This window comes from Nanorana parkeri, unplaced genomic scaffold, assembly GCF_000935625.1.
Source record: "Nanorana parkeri isolate BGI_ZX_2015 unplaced genomic scaffold, ASM93562v1 scaffold1507, whole genome shotgun sequence".
Lineage (NCBI taxonomy): Eukaryota > Metazoa > Chordata > Amphibia > Anura > Dicroglossidae > Nanorana > Nanorana parkeri.
Window position 1 is genome coordinate 203,578 of NW_017307775.1, and position 14,842 is coordinate 218,419.

General features: G+C 46.5%; 1 protein-coding gene across 1 annotated transcript in view; it reads left to right on the plus strand.

Annotated features, from left to right (window-relative positions):
* The window catches only part of SLC39A11 (solute carrier family 39 member 11), a 204,503-nt gene that overhangs the window by 46,005 nt on the left and 143,656 nt on the right, over window positions 1-14,842 (plus strand). The gene's annotated exons all lie outside the window — the stretch shown is intronic.

The window sequence follows — 14,842 nt, forward strand, 5'->3', positions numbered from 1 at the left end:
CTGTCATGTGGCGGAAGCCAAAGACATTGCAGGAGCAGTTGGAGGAGGACAGACGTTGCGTGGTGGTGAGAGGAGCGGTGCTGCCGAGTGCCAGAGCAATCCGCGGCCATGTCGGCACTGCCAAAGCTACCGCGGCCTCCCACCGATGGTCTTTGTCATGGCGCAGGTGGGGTGACCCCCGCATGGCTCGCCCCCGGTGTTGGTTAAATATAAGATATATCATATAATATACAGTCCTGAGATATTATCTTGTGCTTCATCGGACACTTGTTACATTATTACAATTTGTAACAATGTTGCATTGTAGCAATGATGATGCTGATTGTAGCTCGGCCATTGTATTAAAAGGGATGTAAACCCGAACATCAATGCTCAATGCTAAAGCTCCGCCTATCATAACCGACCGCTGTATGCTTTGTAAATCAAATGCCTATTTTTGTTACATCTCAGTGCTGCTGATCTCCTGGAGCCTCTTTTGCAGCTACTTCCTGTCCACATGAACTCCAGTGATGGCTGCACGACTTTTCTCAGGGCGGGTTTCCTGATGGTGACAACCGTGGACAATGTCTGTCCAATGTAAATGGGCCCTTGTAGTCTCCATTGGAAGCCTATGTGTTAAGGTGACAACGCAGGAGCAGAATTGGAAGACAAAGACCGAGCATTGCCACCCTATAACAGGAAGTGCCTGAATGTGGACCATCATGGCGGGATCACCGGGGGGTTATTATTAATGAAAGCCACAGCATGTGTATCAAGGTAAGTATCATGGCAGATCCCAGCCTTGGTGTTGCCCATTTGAGGCTGGGTAGGTATATGTCCCCTTGTCTGTTCTTGCAAGCTAAGCATCATGAATGCACCATAACGGAATAATTTCATACAACTAATGTAAAGCTGAACTCCGGGCACAAGAAATGTAATCTTAATCTATTCCTCAGCTGCCACAAAGGATATAAATCCACTTGGTGTGCACCAGATGCCTGGATAGAGACAAGACCAGTCACCCTGCACAAGGGGAGAGCAGCAGTGAGCCGTCTTTATTACAGGAGGGGGCGGAGACAAGACCAGTCATCCTGCTTAAGGAGAGAGCGCAGCAGTGACTGGTCTTTATTACAGGAGGGGGCGTAGACAAGACCAGTTACCCTGGAGAAGGAAGAGAGAGCAGCAGTGAGCGGTCTTTATTACAGTAGGGGTGGAGACAAGACCAGTCACCCAGGACAAGGAAGAGAGCGCAGCAGTGAGCGGTCTTTATTACAGGAGGGGGCGGAGACAAGACCAGTCACCCTGCACAAGGAAGAGAGCGCAGCAGCGAGCGGTCTTTATTACAGGAGGGGGCGGAGACAAGACCAGTCACCCTGCACAAGGAAGGAGAGCAACAGTGAGCGGTCCTTATTACAGGAAGCTCCAAGTCTCACACGGGATGACTGCTCAGATCTGGAGGAAATACACAAAGCTCTCCAAGATTCCAGAAGAATACACAGGACTCTGGTATGAGGACAATGTCTGCTGTTCCCGGAGTTCAGCTTTAAACAAAATAAACATTATGTAAATATATCTTTTAAAAGAAAATAGTGAAATAACTGATGAAGTTTTCCCTTTGGAGCGTCTCTTGCGTAGTCCATAACACGAAGCGATAATCCTCTCCCGCATTTGCTGCAAGTCTGTGACCTTGTCGGGAGGGAGCCTGCAGGCTGGATTCCCCCCCCCCCCCCGCCTCTCCCCCCACTGTGCGGGACCCGCTGGGCGCAGCGTGGAAGTTCAGAGTTGTCATCTGACAGTTCCGATGTGTGAAACTCCTGAAGATGTGAAATTTGGTGCAGCGGTGCCCGGAACGCTGTCTCCGCATCCGAACGCCGAGGTTTCCATGGCGACCGCTGATGTGTCCCCGGAGTGTGGGTGGGATGCGAAACGTTCACACCACACTTATCTCCCACCCTAAAATAATTGCGGTGAACGCGCAGAGCGGGACACCGGTCTATTATTTCACATGTTGTAGGTTTGATTCACAGAGCGGAATAATTGTGTATCGCTGACGCCAAGCCGCAGTGCCAGGTTATCTTTCTGTACCGCCAATCACCGAAACGCCCAAATCCCGACTTCCCCGTCCTCCCATCTGTCTGCACCTGTCAGACGTCAATCATCCAACCTGTCCTGAGGGACTCTGCCTGGCTGCCGCTCTGGAGCAGTTGGTCCAAACCTTTCACTGACCTGGAGAAAGAACACATGTCTGGAGTTCTGAGGACAGCCGGGCAATTAGCATTTTCACAAAGTCAGAACAGGCAGCCCCAGTGCAGGTTCACTTTAACATGCTCACAGACTTGCAATCAGATCACAATATGGTCTGTGGTCTGTGGACGCTCACTGACCTTTCCAAACGGCTCCCCTGCAGTCGGTGAAAATTGGTCATCTGTGATTTGGGTTTATCTGAGCTGATGCTGTTGGCTTGGGTGACCCAATCAGGATTGAGGCTTGGGCTTGGTGACCCAATCAGGATTGATGCTAGGGCTTGGTGACCCAATCGGGATTGATGCTTGGGTGACTCAATCAGGATTGATGCTTAGGCTTTGGTGACCCAATCAGGATTGATGCTAGGGCTTGGTGACCCAATCAGGATTGAGGCTTAGGCTTCGGTGACCCAATCGGGATTGATGCTTGGGTGACCCAATCAGGATTGATGCTTAGGCTTGGTTGACCCAATCAGGATTGATGCTTAGGCTTGGTGACCCAATCGGGATTGATGCTTGGGTGACCCAATCGGGATTGATGCTTGGGCTTGGGTGACACAATCAGGATTGATGCTTGGGCTTTGATGACCCAATTGGGATTGATGCTTGGGCTTGGATGACCCAATTGGGATTGATGCTTGGGCTTGGTTGACCCAATCAGGATTGATGCTTGGGCTTGGTGACCCAATCAGGAATGATGCTTGGTGACCCAATCAGGATTGATGCTTGGGCTTGGTGACCCAATCAGGATTGATGCTTGGGCTTGGTGACCCAATCAGGAATGATGCTTGGGTGACCCAATCGGGTTTGATGCTTAGGCTTGGGTGATCCAATCAGGATTGATGCTTGGGCTTGGGTGACCCAATGAGGAATGATGCTTGGGCTTGGATGACCCAATGAGGATTGATGCTTAGGCTTGGGTGACCCAATCAGGATTGATTCTTGGGATGGGGTGACCCAATCAGGAATCATGCTGGGGGGCCCAAACGGGATTGATATTAGACTTGGGTGACCCCATTGGACAACTTTGCAGGAGCAAGAATAAGCCAAGTATTATTGCTTACGTCTCGGGGGGAGGGGGGGGGGTAACGATCCTTGCAGTGCCCCCACTGAATGGGCCATCTTTTTACACAAAGTTCAGCTTTAATTTTCGGCTGGCTTGAATATGAAGGTTGGGAAACGAGGTTGTATAGCGGAATGGAGGGTAGTGGGATAACTGTTTGGGGCGCCGCTTACCATTGTTAAGCAATCACACTGACATCGGAAGGGGGGGAGGGTTACAAAATTGTGGAGCAGCGTTAAGTTCAGCACTTAGCTTTAAAAAAAAGATGCGGAATGATGGGCATGAGACATCGATTCCTTATTTCCCTTTCGGTGAGGAGCGCAGCTATTACCTGCTGCTAGCTTTCACAGAATCTTTAGACAAGACTATTTTTGAAGGCTGCAATTTTTACTCTCTGGAGTCGGTATTGATGATCCTCTGCGGGGATAACTTGTTAACTTTTTCAACTCTACAAAGAAGTTACTTTTCTGTGTTGAACGGCTTCTTAAAGAGCAACCGAGGGCTCGTCGAATAAATGTGGAATGCCAGAACTGGGGTTCTCTGTCTTGCAGCATTGCACATTGATCATATCCTGTTGCGCTCCTCTACCACCTGTTGGCCAGAAGAAGGTCTGCCTGGCCAATAGGGCAAGTGGTGGGCCTTCGGCTTCCTGAGTTTTGGAGTCCTGGGGGGCATTGTGTGTGTATTTACATTTATCATACTGTATATACACCATATAGCCAAGTTTGTGGACACTTGGCCATCACACCTTTTGTATATGGCCACCCCTCCCTATGATTGAGTTCAGGTGTCTCCAGTGAAGCTTCTGTTTTTAGTACACAACACAAGGACATTGTAGACAATTGTGATCTTCCAACCTTGTGGTGACAGTTTGGTGGAGGTGCTTTTCTGTTCCACCATGACTGTTCCCTGTGTGTACAAAGCCAGCTCCATAAAGGCATGCTGTGACCAGTTTGGTGTGGAAGAACTTGGGTGTCCTGCACAGAGCCATACACCTCAACCCTACTGAACACCTTTGGGATTAATTGGAATGCCAAATGTGAACCAGGTCTTCTCATCCAACATCAATACCTGACCTCACAAATGGGTACAAATTGTGCTTTTCCAGCCTTGTGGTAACAGTTTGCTGAAGGTCCTTTTCTGTTCCACCATGACTGTTCCCTGTGTACAAACCCAGCTCCATAAAGACAGTCTGGTGTGGAGGAACTCGAGTGTCCTGCACACAGCCCTGACATCAACCCTACTGAACATCTTTGGGGTGAATTTTTAGCCAGGTCTTCTCATCCAGCATCAGGACCTGACCTCACAAATGTTATTTTGTTTCAGTGGACACAAATTCCCACAGACAGACTTTTGGAAAGCCTTTCAAGAAGATCAGAGACTGTTACTGTCTCAGAGGGGGCCAACTCCATGTAAATGGTTTTAGAATGGGATGTACAGGAAGCTCATATTGTTGTGATGGTCAGGTGTCTGTATATTGTTCTTATATATCTACAGTAACCTTCTTGTCCTCTTAGATGGGAGAGAAGCATCACACAAATGAGCAGGTTTCCTAGGTGTGTAGGTGCTCTGTCCTTGCTGCAATGGGGTCTTGGGTTACATCACACAAGGATACTCTTTTTGTGGAGTTCTTCCTGGAAATCCAGTTTCCTACCTCATCCTTGAAAACGTACCAACGGGTTAAGCTGCTTCTGACCCATTTAGCCCCAGTTCTTGGGTTGGAAGACAGAGTTGTGACTCCTCCAGGGCAGGGAACGTTGTCAAGTTGCCCTGTGAAATGTCTGGGTATCTGCTCGCCCTTTATTGTTAAACACAATAATACAAAAAGCGAAGGAGCGTAAACACAATAGAGACCGTTTAATGAGTTTGTAATCCAGGGCATGCCGTAGGGAACGTGCCGCATATTTTGGAGGCCCCTCCGTCTAATCCTCTTTATGCAGAAATGATATCTGTCCGCTCATGGAGTGCCGTATTCAGCTGCCAGCGGCGGTTTGTAGCGGAGGAGCTCAGCCGAGCTGTTTAATCTCCTGTTTACATCTACACGCCTTTAATCCTGTTCTGTGTCTCTGTAAGTGGAGGTTTTAAAGGGTGGCAGTCTATGACGGCTGTGGGAAAGACTACTTAATTAGACAATTTGCTGAAACCCTCAGTACTGGCTTGCTCTATGCTCTGTGATATTATTTATATGTGTAGGTGTGAGGCGCCATCTTGGACTCTCGCTTCTCTCCTGCATCTGCCATGAAAAGAGTATTTGAGTAACCAGAATATATAAACTTTCCTGACATTTGGAGGATTGGGCTAAAGTGTTTGGGGATGATATCATACTCACCTTAATCCACAGTCCTGCAACCGATGCCCTGAAGCTGTTCTTCGCACCGGTCTACATGGTCATTGCCCCTCTCGTAGATGCTATCACTTACAATGCAGGACCAGTGGCCACCAATGGTCCTGCATTGTACTTAAAGTGACATTAAACCCTCAGATTTTTTAACATAAAACAATACTGTAATGTGCGCCTTACTGTAATCCATGGTAGTTTCCCTTCTCTTTGCTGCTCTTCCTTTTAAATCTGTATCTGTTCTCATGCTGGGGGAGAACTTCCCTTTTCAGCTCAGGGCCTCTTCCTGTAGTGCTGGCTCAGGTTACAAGAAGATACACAGACACCATGTATCGATTCCTGAGACAAGGCAGTCTGCTGCAAAACCGAAGTTCTCCCCCAGCATGAGAACAGATACAGATTTAAAAGGAAGAGCAGCAAAGAGAAGGGAAACTACCATGGATTACAGTAAGGCGCACATTACAGTATTGTTTTATGTTAAAAAATCTGAGGGTTTAATGTCACTTTAATGAATCAAGAGTGGAGTGCCCATCCACACTCCAGCACTTGAAAGGAGAGGATCACCAGACCGCCTTTTGCCCCAAAACCGGACCAAGTAATGCTCTACATCAGTAGGAAAAGGACCTTTTAGTCTTCCTTAGGCAGTCCATAGATGGCTTGACTTCCTGCTAAATTGTGAGCAATGTATGGTTACTGTGTCCTCAATTATGAATGAATGGGAAGTGGTCTACATCACATCTACATCACTTCCTGTTCATTCATGATTGTGGATATAGTAAACATACTCTTTCCTCATGTTATGAATGATCAGGAACACTCAGTATAGAGGATTCCTCTTAATTGATAACAGGGGCTGCAGAAAAAGAGATCGATGACTCTGTGTGTCTGAGGACTTTGTTCTCAATCTCTTTTTCTATTTTAAAGGGGGAAATACCAGGAGGTCTGTTTAGACCCCCAATATTTCCCCGAAGCTCCTCTTAGAAATTAAATAAATTAAAAATAAAATATAAAATTATTTGAAAAAGTTAGACATTTTTTTTTTTCGGTTTCGGCCTGACATTTCTTTTCATTCTGTTTCGGTTTAGCCTTTTTATTTTTACCAAACAATATACCAAATTAAATCCTTCTATTTTATCTCCTTAAAAGGACAGGTAGTCAGTTTTGTCCTAATACCTGACAGGTATAATGGCTGCTACATTTTTGGCTGGGCATATGGGCACAAACATGTCGAATTCAGTTCCTTTTACTGACTTGAACACCTGACTTCTGGGAAACGGGGAATATAATAGGGATGCATTCACGGCTAATTTCCTGTGGTCACATGTTGAGTTCGGACGTTTTGTGGTGTAGCTTTTCGACACAATTTTCAGTTTTTCGAGCTCGTCCTTTATTATATATTTGTGTTTTTCCTTGCGTCGAAAAACAATACAGAAAATAAAAAAAATTCGGGACGTGAACTATTTTCACACATTATGTCTTTTCGTTGGGGGGAAATAAATAAGCTCGGGGCCAGTTTGAACTAATGAACAATTTGTCGATTGGGTGAAAGTTTAACTGAAACTAATTCTCAGACCTTCGTGACAATGAAGTCTTTCTTGCCTCCGGCAACTTTGTAATGAAGACTCAAATGTTTTCGGCGAAGAACGCGCTGCTTCAAGGAGCAATACACCTAATGCCATAAAATGGGCTCGGAGACGGCGCCATTATCACCCACTTTGGAGCCTGTCCTTATTCTCAGTCCGCTGTTCATCTGCTAATTCATTATAAAATGTTTCTAGAACTTGTAATGGAGGGAGAGAGCTTCAAAATAACTTCTTTACAAATCTAATGCAGGGAGGGGCTGCTGTTATCCCACCGAGCTGATCTCCGTAAATCCACCCCACTCCACGTTTTCTATAATCTGCTGATTCTGAAACACAAGGTGATGTTGGTGCACCCGCTGCAGTGATCGGCTCACAGCTCACACCTCTTGCAGTCTTCCTGAGGTGATTAAACATGCTGTATCAGGATGTTCACCTCCACCATCTGCTAGACCAGGGGCGGGCAACTCCAGCCCTTCAGCTGTGGTTCAACTACATATCCCAACATGTCTCTGCCTCTGAGAGTCATACCTGTAGCTGTCAGTCTTGCAGTGCCTTACGGGATTTGTAGTTTCACAACACCTAGAGGGCCGGGGTTGCCCACCCCTGTGCTATGGAATATTCTGCTCTGAAGCATGGTTGGGCTGCAGCTGCACACCTGGACTCAATCAGTCATCTTTATATTGTGAGCTGAGAAGTCAGGCAGTGCATGATCAAAGGTGTGTGTCTTCTGCCTGCTCTTGAGCTTTTGTATCTGCTTAAAGGAGAACTACGGGGTCAGTGTTTTTCCTCATAGTTCTCCTTAGGGTAATGGGAGGACACAAACTAGCGTCCTCCCGTTACCCTAAGCTCAGTATACCACGAGCTGCTGCTCGTGGTATACTGAGATGCCTCAGCTGAAGCGGATCCCGACAATTGTGCCGGGATCCGCCCAGCTGCGTGAGTGACAGCTGGCTCTGCCTATCTAGAGGCAGAGCCAGCTGTACCCGCCCCCTCCCCCGTCCATTCCTCCAGTCGGCGCTGGCGGATCGAGGAGGGGGGAACCCAGCCCCTCCCCCTGTCACGGCAGAGAGCCGTGACAGGATTGAGAAGTGAGTGAACGCCGGTATGTGTTCGCTCACCTCCCGATCTACTGAGCTGACCTGTGACAGTCTCATTGTCACAGGTCGGCTAGAACTATGAGGCGAGTGAAAAGAACCCCCCCCCATAGTTCTCCTGTAACCGTCATTACTCAGCTTGCTCTCACATTCTCATCCTCCTGTGCTTGTATTCCAGGTTGCCTCTGGTTATTGCTTAGACCGATCTTGGTTTCTGGCTTTGCTTGCTGGCCGCCTTGACTTTCAGCACGTTTCTGAATATGTTTGTCTGCAGTCTGCCTCGGCTCAGTTCCTGCTCTGTGATTTGGCGCTGGGTTTTTGGTTCCGCCTGAACAAGTTGGCTGTCACCGTCCGGGCACCTGAGGGTCATTCTCTATTGCTGCGTGCAGTGCAATGTCTACACTTTCAGCAGCGGCTCTAAAGAGGACCTTCCATGACAGCCGTCTGTCACCTGCTGCAGACGCATAGTATCGACCACATTCTGTGGAACGATAATTGCAGCATTTCATACACAGCCTGATATTAAAAATGCCTCCGATCAGCTTCAAACCCGCATTTGACATGTGAATGTTGTTGGCGTTGCATAAGGGAGAAAGAAAAAGAGAAGAACTTGCACAGATTTTAAGACATTTGGCCTTCTAAAGATTGTCTGCAGACCTAGAATCAGATCTGTTTTTCATGTTGCGTACATGCATGCTAAATAATGTGTAAGTATAACACCTCAGGTGTTTTTTTTTACTTCTCATAGAAATCCCCCTGGCAATGCCTTAAAGTGACATTAAAGTCAAATTCCCCCTCCCCCATGTTAATTAAAGCACTTACCTTAAATGATGTCTCTTTTTTTTCCCCCCAAAATATTTTATTTAGGTTTAACCACTTAAAGGCCATGGTGCTTCACCCCCTTCCTGGCCAGGCCATTTTTCAGTATTCAGCGCTGCGGTACTTTACCCGGAGATGACACAATCGTGTAAATCCTGATGCCTGGGCAGTTCTTGGCGATGTTTAATAATGTCTGACACAGATCACCCCCCTTTTTGCATCCTCTCACCTTGTTACTTTCTACAAATTTAAAGTGTGGCAGTGGGAGCACTGGGTGAAAGGAGACTGAGGAAATGCTTCCTCCTGTCTGCAGCAGATTGATAATATCATCCAAGCCTATGTAAGATTACTGAACTGAAGCTCTAGGACTGCTTTTTACTACCGTGTTTCCCCGAAAATAAGGCACTGTCTTATATTTTTTTTTGGCTCAAACAAAACACACTAGCTCTTATTTTCGGGGCAAGTCTTATTTTTTTTTTTTTTAAGGTACAACAATCCACACTTATTCATGTACAACGGTCTACATATATTCATGTACAAAAATATGGTGATCAGGGCAATCAGGGGTGCCGTACCTTTCCAAGAGCAATTTACTAACCAATCGCTGGCCAGAATGAGTGAAGCGCGCTTCCACTATAGATTCCTCACAGGCATTTGGTATCACTCCGCCTGTGACAGGAGGCGGCGCTATAGAGGAGGCGTCGGCTTTTGCGGCTGTGCTCCCTCCACTGCCGCCTCGCTTCCTCCAGCGCTGGCTTCCTTGGCTCCGCTGATTCTCTCCCACGGCTCTTCAAGTTCCTCCACCACCGGCCCTGGGAATGGTCACAACTAGGTCTTATTTTCGGGGTAGGTCTTATATTTTAGCAATTCCCAAAAATAGTACTAGGTCATATTTTCGGGGTAGGTCTTATTTTCGGGTGAAACATGGTAATAAAAGTGACGCTTTAAAAAAAAAAAATACTCTTCCTGTATATTGTGATATGTCTGGAATTATTTCACGCAGAGACAGGCCTCTAAACTCGCACAAATGCAGCTCATTCATACGTTCTATCTCAGTCTCAGTGGCCCCATCTCTTTGCCTTTTGGCTTCTAAACCCCAGAGGCCACTCATCTGATTGCGCAATCAAATTATTTGAGTTGCATTATTAATCTCAGCCCTTCTATTGAGAAGCATCTTGGTCCTGGTGGGTTAACCAGTCTGATCATTTTGCAGTCCAGGAACTTGTTGACATCTCTGTTCTATTCCTGTCTTGTCCAGATCTGTTCTATTTCTCTTCTATTTCTGTCAAGAAACAAACTCCTTTTAATTCAGTTACCGGCGCTGCCATCTACAGGGGTCTGATCCAAGAAAACAAAAAGCGCCTCATTGGTTTAGCGTGCCTTTTAACAAGCCGAGCCTGATCCTCATTGTAGAAGTCTTTCCTCAGACTTCTCTGCTTCATTAAACGAGTACAGAATCTACCTCGAAATAACAGCTTAAACGCCAGAGGACATCGGGAGCGATGAAAAGTGGCTGGCTGGCATCGGAGTCCAAAGGGAAAAAATGAGCAATTGGAGAAACAAATGACATCAACAACGTCTACAAGATGGATTCTCTCAAGTGTTTTTGTGAAGTGTAATTCACACAGAACCGCCTGCCAGAGGCCAGAGAGCACAACACGGTTCCAGACATCGGCAATAAGACGCAAACATTGAACTCCAGCTGCTTCTTTGACTTGCCCAAGGCAGTGTTACTCAGCTACAGTAGTCAAGCATCCCCAGCGGGTCAAGTTTTAAGACTCCTTTTAAAAGTACTCCTAATGGCCCAGCTTTTATGGAAAACTGACTTTAACACCTGTATAGCCAAACATATGTGGGTACCTTTCAAAATGGCTGGGTTCTAGTATCCCCACTGAAGGTTTTGTTAATGCTCCAGCATACAAAGTCATTTTAGACAATTTTGCTCTTCAAACATTGTAGTGACAGTTTTTGATGTAGGCCCATTTCTGTTCCAGCATGACTGTCTCCTGTGTACAAAGCCAGCTCCATAAAGGCATGGTTTAACCAGCTTGGTGGGGAGGAACTCGAGTGTCCTGCACAGAGCCCTGACCTCAACACTACTGAACAACTTTGGGATGAATTGGAACGCCAAATGTGAACCAGGTCTTCTCATTCAACATCAAGACCTCACCTCACAAAATGGGTACAAATGGTGCTCTTCCAGCCATTTGGCCATATAGTGCCTGCTGTATATGAGATATGAAGATATGATAGTATACAATGAAGGTCACAGTTTGGTGAAGACCCTTTTCTGTTCCACCATGACTGTATCCTGTGTACAAAGCCAGCTCCATAAAGACATGGTGTGACCAGCTTGGTGTGGAGGAACTCGAGTGTCCTGCACAGAGCCCTGACCACAACTCTACTGAACACCTTTGGGGTGCATTGGAATGTCACTTGGGAGCCAAGTCTTTTCATCCAACATCAGGACCTGACCTCACAAATGTTCTTTTGGCACAGATTCACCCAGACACACTAACAGCTTGTGGAAAGCCACTCGGAGGAGTAGGGCCTTCAAAAGGGGGGCAACTCCATATTAATACCCATGGTTTTGTACTGGGATGTCCAATGGATGTGTGATGATCAGGTGTCCACAAATGCTTGGCCATTAAGTGTTGATCTATAGCTATAGTTGTTGAGCTTTTGCATAGAGAAGCTTTGTCTAGTTTGTATTGCTGTCTCTGTCCCTGCTGGGGAGATTCGCCTTCTCTGTTTCTGCTGCTGACCATTTCCAAGTGATAGAAAATTCAAAACCAGAAAAGATTCTAATGGCAAATACGAAGAGGTTTCCCCTTACTTTTGGAGATATTTGCTTTCACCTCTAGTTGTAAATACATAATTTATTAGGCAAGTTAAGGAATTTTACACCCCTTTTATCCAGACGGGGAGTAGAGTTTTTTCTTTTTTTAAATAAATCCACTAAACTACAACGCCTGGCCCCCCCAAAAAAGTCCCACACTCTAATATTTCGCTGGACGGCCTTTAGCTTTGATTACGGCACACAGTCGCCGTGGCATCATTTCCATAAGCTTATACAATGTCATAGTCTTCTCCAGCACATCCCAAACATTCTCCATGGGGCTAAGATCTGGACTCTGTGGTGGCCAATCCATGTGTGACAATGACGTCTCATACTGCCTGAACCACTCCTTCTCAATCTAAACTCTATGAATCCCGGCATTGTCATCTTGGAGAATGCCCAATGTGCCATCAGAGAAGAAAAAGTCAATTGATGGAAAATTCTGGTCATTCAGTATATTCCGGGAGGCAGCCGACCTCATTTTTTATGGAGACATAACATTGCTGAACCTAAACCTGACCGACTGAAGCAACCCCATATCATTACACTGTCTGAGCTCCAAATGGGAAGTGTCTATGAGCCCATACTTGGACATTAAATTACATTTTAGGAGCCATTCATGTCCGTTTTCAGAAAGCCCCCCAAGGGTTCACAAAATGTACAACTTGATTGGCTGTGCACATATTCAGGAGAATGGGGCCCTTCAATTCCTACAGTAATCAGCCTTGTTGTTTGTTTACTGTAAGATAATTGCCTGTACACTCTCTAGGTAGCAGGTAGGTCAGGAAAGGTCCTGCTGCTCCGTTGCTCGGCTGACCCAGCAGACACTTCGGTCTATTACGCTGGTTAAATCTTTGACTTTCTGGTCTGCGTGTTTATATTTGGAACGCTCCACTTTAGTAGTAATGAAAGCCGAGGACTCCACAGCTAAGCATGACCTTGTGCGTGTTTGTTTTTGACTTTTACATTAATGGATTAAGAATCCATCTGCGGCTCCTGGTTCTGTCCCTGTGCCTGGATCGCGCAGTTCATAATGATGCCAGGCCAGAGGTTACTTTCTGGCAATGAATAATGGGGGAAGAGTCTTTAGGGATTTTGCCTGTATGTCTTTCTCTCCATCCATCTATGTAGCCCTCCATTCATCTATCTCAACTCATCCATTCATTCTCTCTGCCTGCCCATGTGTATGTCTGTCTATCATATATGCAATATGCAAAATGGAGACATTTATATTTTATGTGTTATATAATAAGAGTGGCGTTGTGCCTTGTGATTGCTGTGATGGCCAATCACAGCGATCTAACATGTGGACAAACCCTCTCCTTTCACCAATCACCGATCCTGTAAGTAACACTGATGAACATTGAAAGGGGGTCCCACCATTGGATGCACCATGCACCATGGGTGCACACCATTCACTACGAACATTTAAGGGGGCGCTGACTACTGAAATCTGCAAACTTGTGTGAATGACTAAGTCCTGATTCCAGCTCACTGGGTCCTTAATTAAACAATTTTGGGGTTGTTTGTACTTCCCTGGCATTTTAGGACCTCAAAAAAATGTCATGGGCGGTCAGAACATCAGTTTTTTTTATAAATATATATATAAAGAAATAAAAAATCCAGAGGTTATAATTACCACCAAAAAACCCAATTTTTATGGTTTCAGTGTTGCATGTCAGACATGGACTGATGACGTCATAAGGGTTGCTGTGCGTTACCGCCGGCGGTGCCGTGCTGTCGTACACGGGCCTGTGAAGTGGTCAGATTAATCTTATTGGATATGCAGTAATGGCAAAATTACTCAAATAAGGGCATCACGAGCTCAGTGATTGTGTTCAGAAGGCCAGGCTATCGAGTTTAATAATAAAAGGGACAGAGAATCAATTGAATCTCTGCGATTTAATTTCCTGAAGGCATTCTGTGAACATTTCTGCTCTGGTAGCATGCGCCTGCTGTCAGCGACAAATGCTGGAACGCTGTGCATGTCATTATATCGGAAACCCTTGCTGTGCCGGCAGGATGCTGTGCTTTGTGATGGACGGGTTTTGTGCAGATCCAGCCGCTGTTTGGTAAATGCGTTGATGCTGTCATTGGACTGCGCGATCCATCGCTCTGTATATTAACGGAGCTGCAGAGAGTCTTGGAAATATTCTTGCTCGCTGCACCTACCTGTCCCTGGTTTGGCCTCAGATGTTCCATGATTAGAGATATGTATTGAGCCGCATTGTAGTAGATATGAATGGTGCGGGTTGGTGTCTTCCTCTCCGTACCATGCCGACCTAGGTAGCGACCCTCTGTACCATGATGACCCAGGTAGCGACCCTCTGTACCATGCTGACCCAGGTAACGACCCTCTGTACCATGCTGACCCAGGTAACGACCCTCTGTACCATGCTGACCCAGGTAACGACCCTCTGTACCATGCTGACGCAGGTAACGACCCTCTGTACCATGCTGACCCAGCTAACGACCCTCGGTACCATGCTGACCCAGGTAACGACCTTCTGTACCATGCTGACCTAGGTAACGACCCTCTGTACCATGCTGACCCAGGTAACGACCCTCTGTACCATGCTGACCCAGATAACGACCCTCTGTACCATGCTGACCTAGGTAGCGACCCTCTGTAGCATGCTGACCCAGGTAACGACCCTCTGTACCATGCTGACCTAGGTAGCGACCTCTGTAGCATGCTGACCCAGGTAACAACCCTCTGTAGCATGCTGACCCAGGTAACAACCCTCTGTACCATGCTGACCCAGGTAACGACTCTCTGTAGCATGCTGACCCAGGTAGCGACCCTCTGTACCATGCTGACCCAGGTAACGACCCTCTGTACTATGCTGACACAATAAACAACTATATGTCGCATGCTGACCCA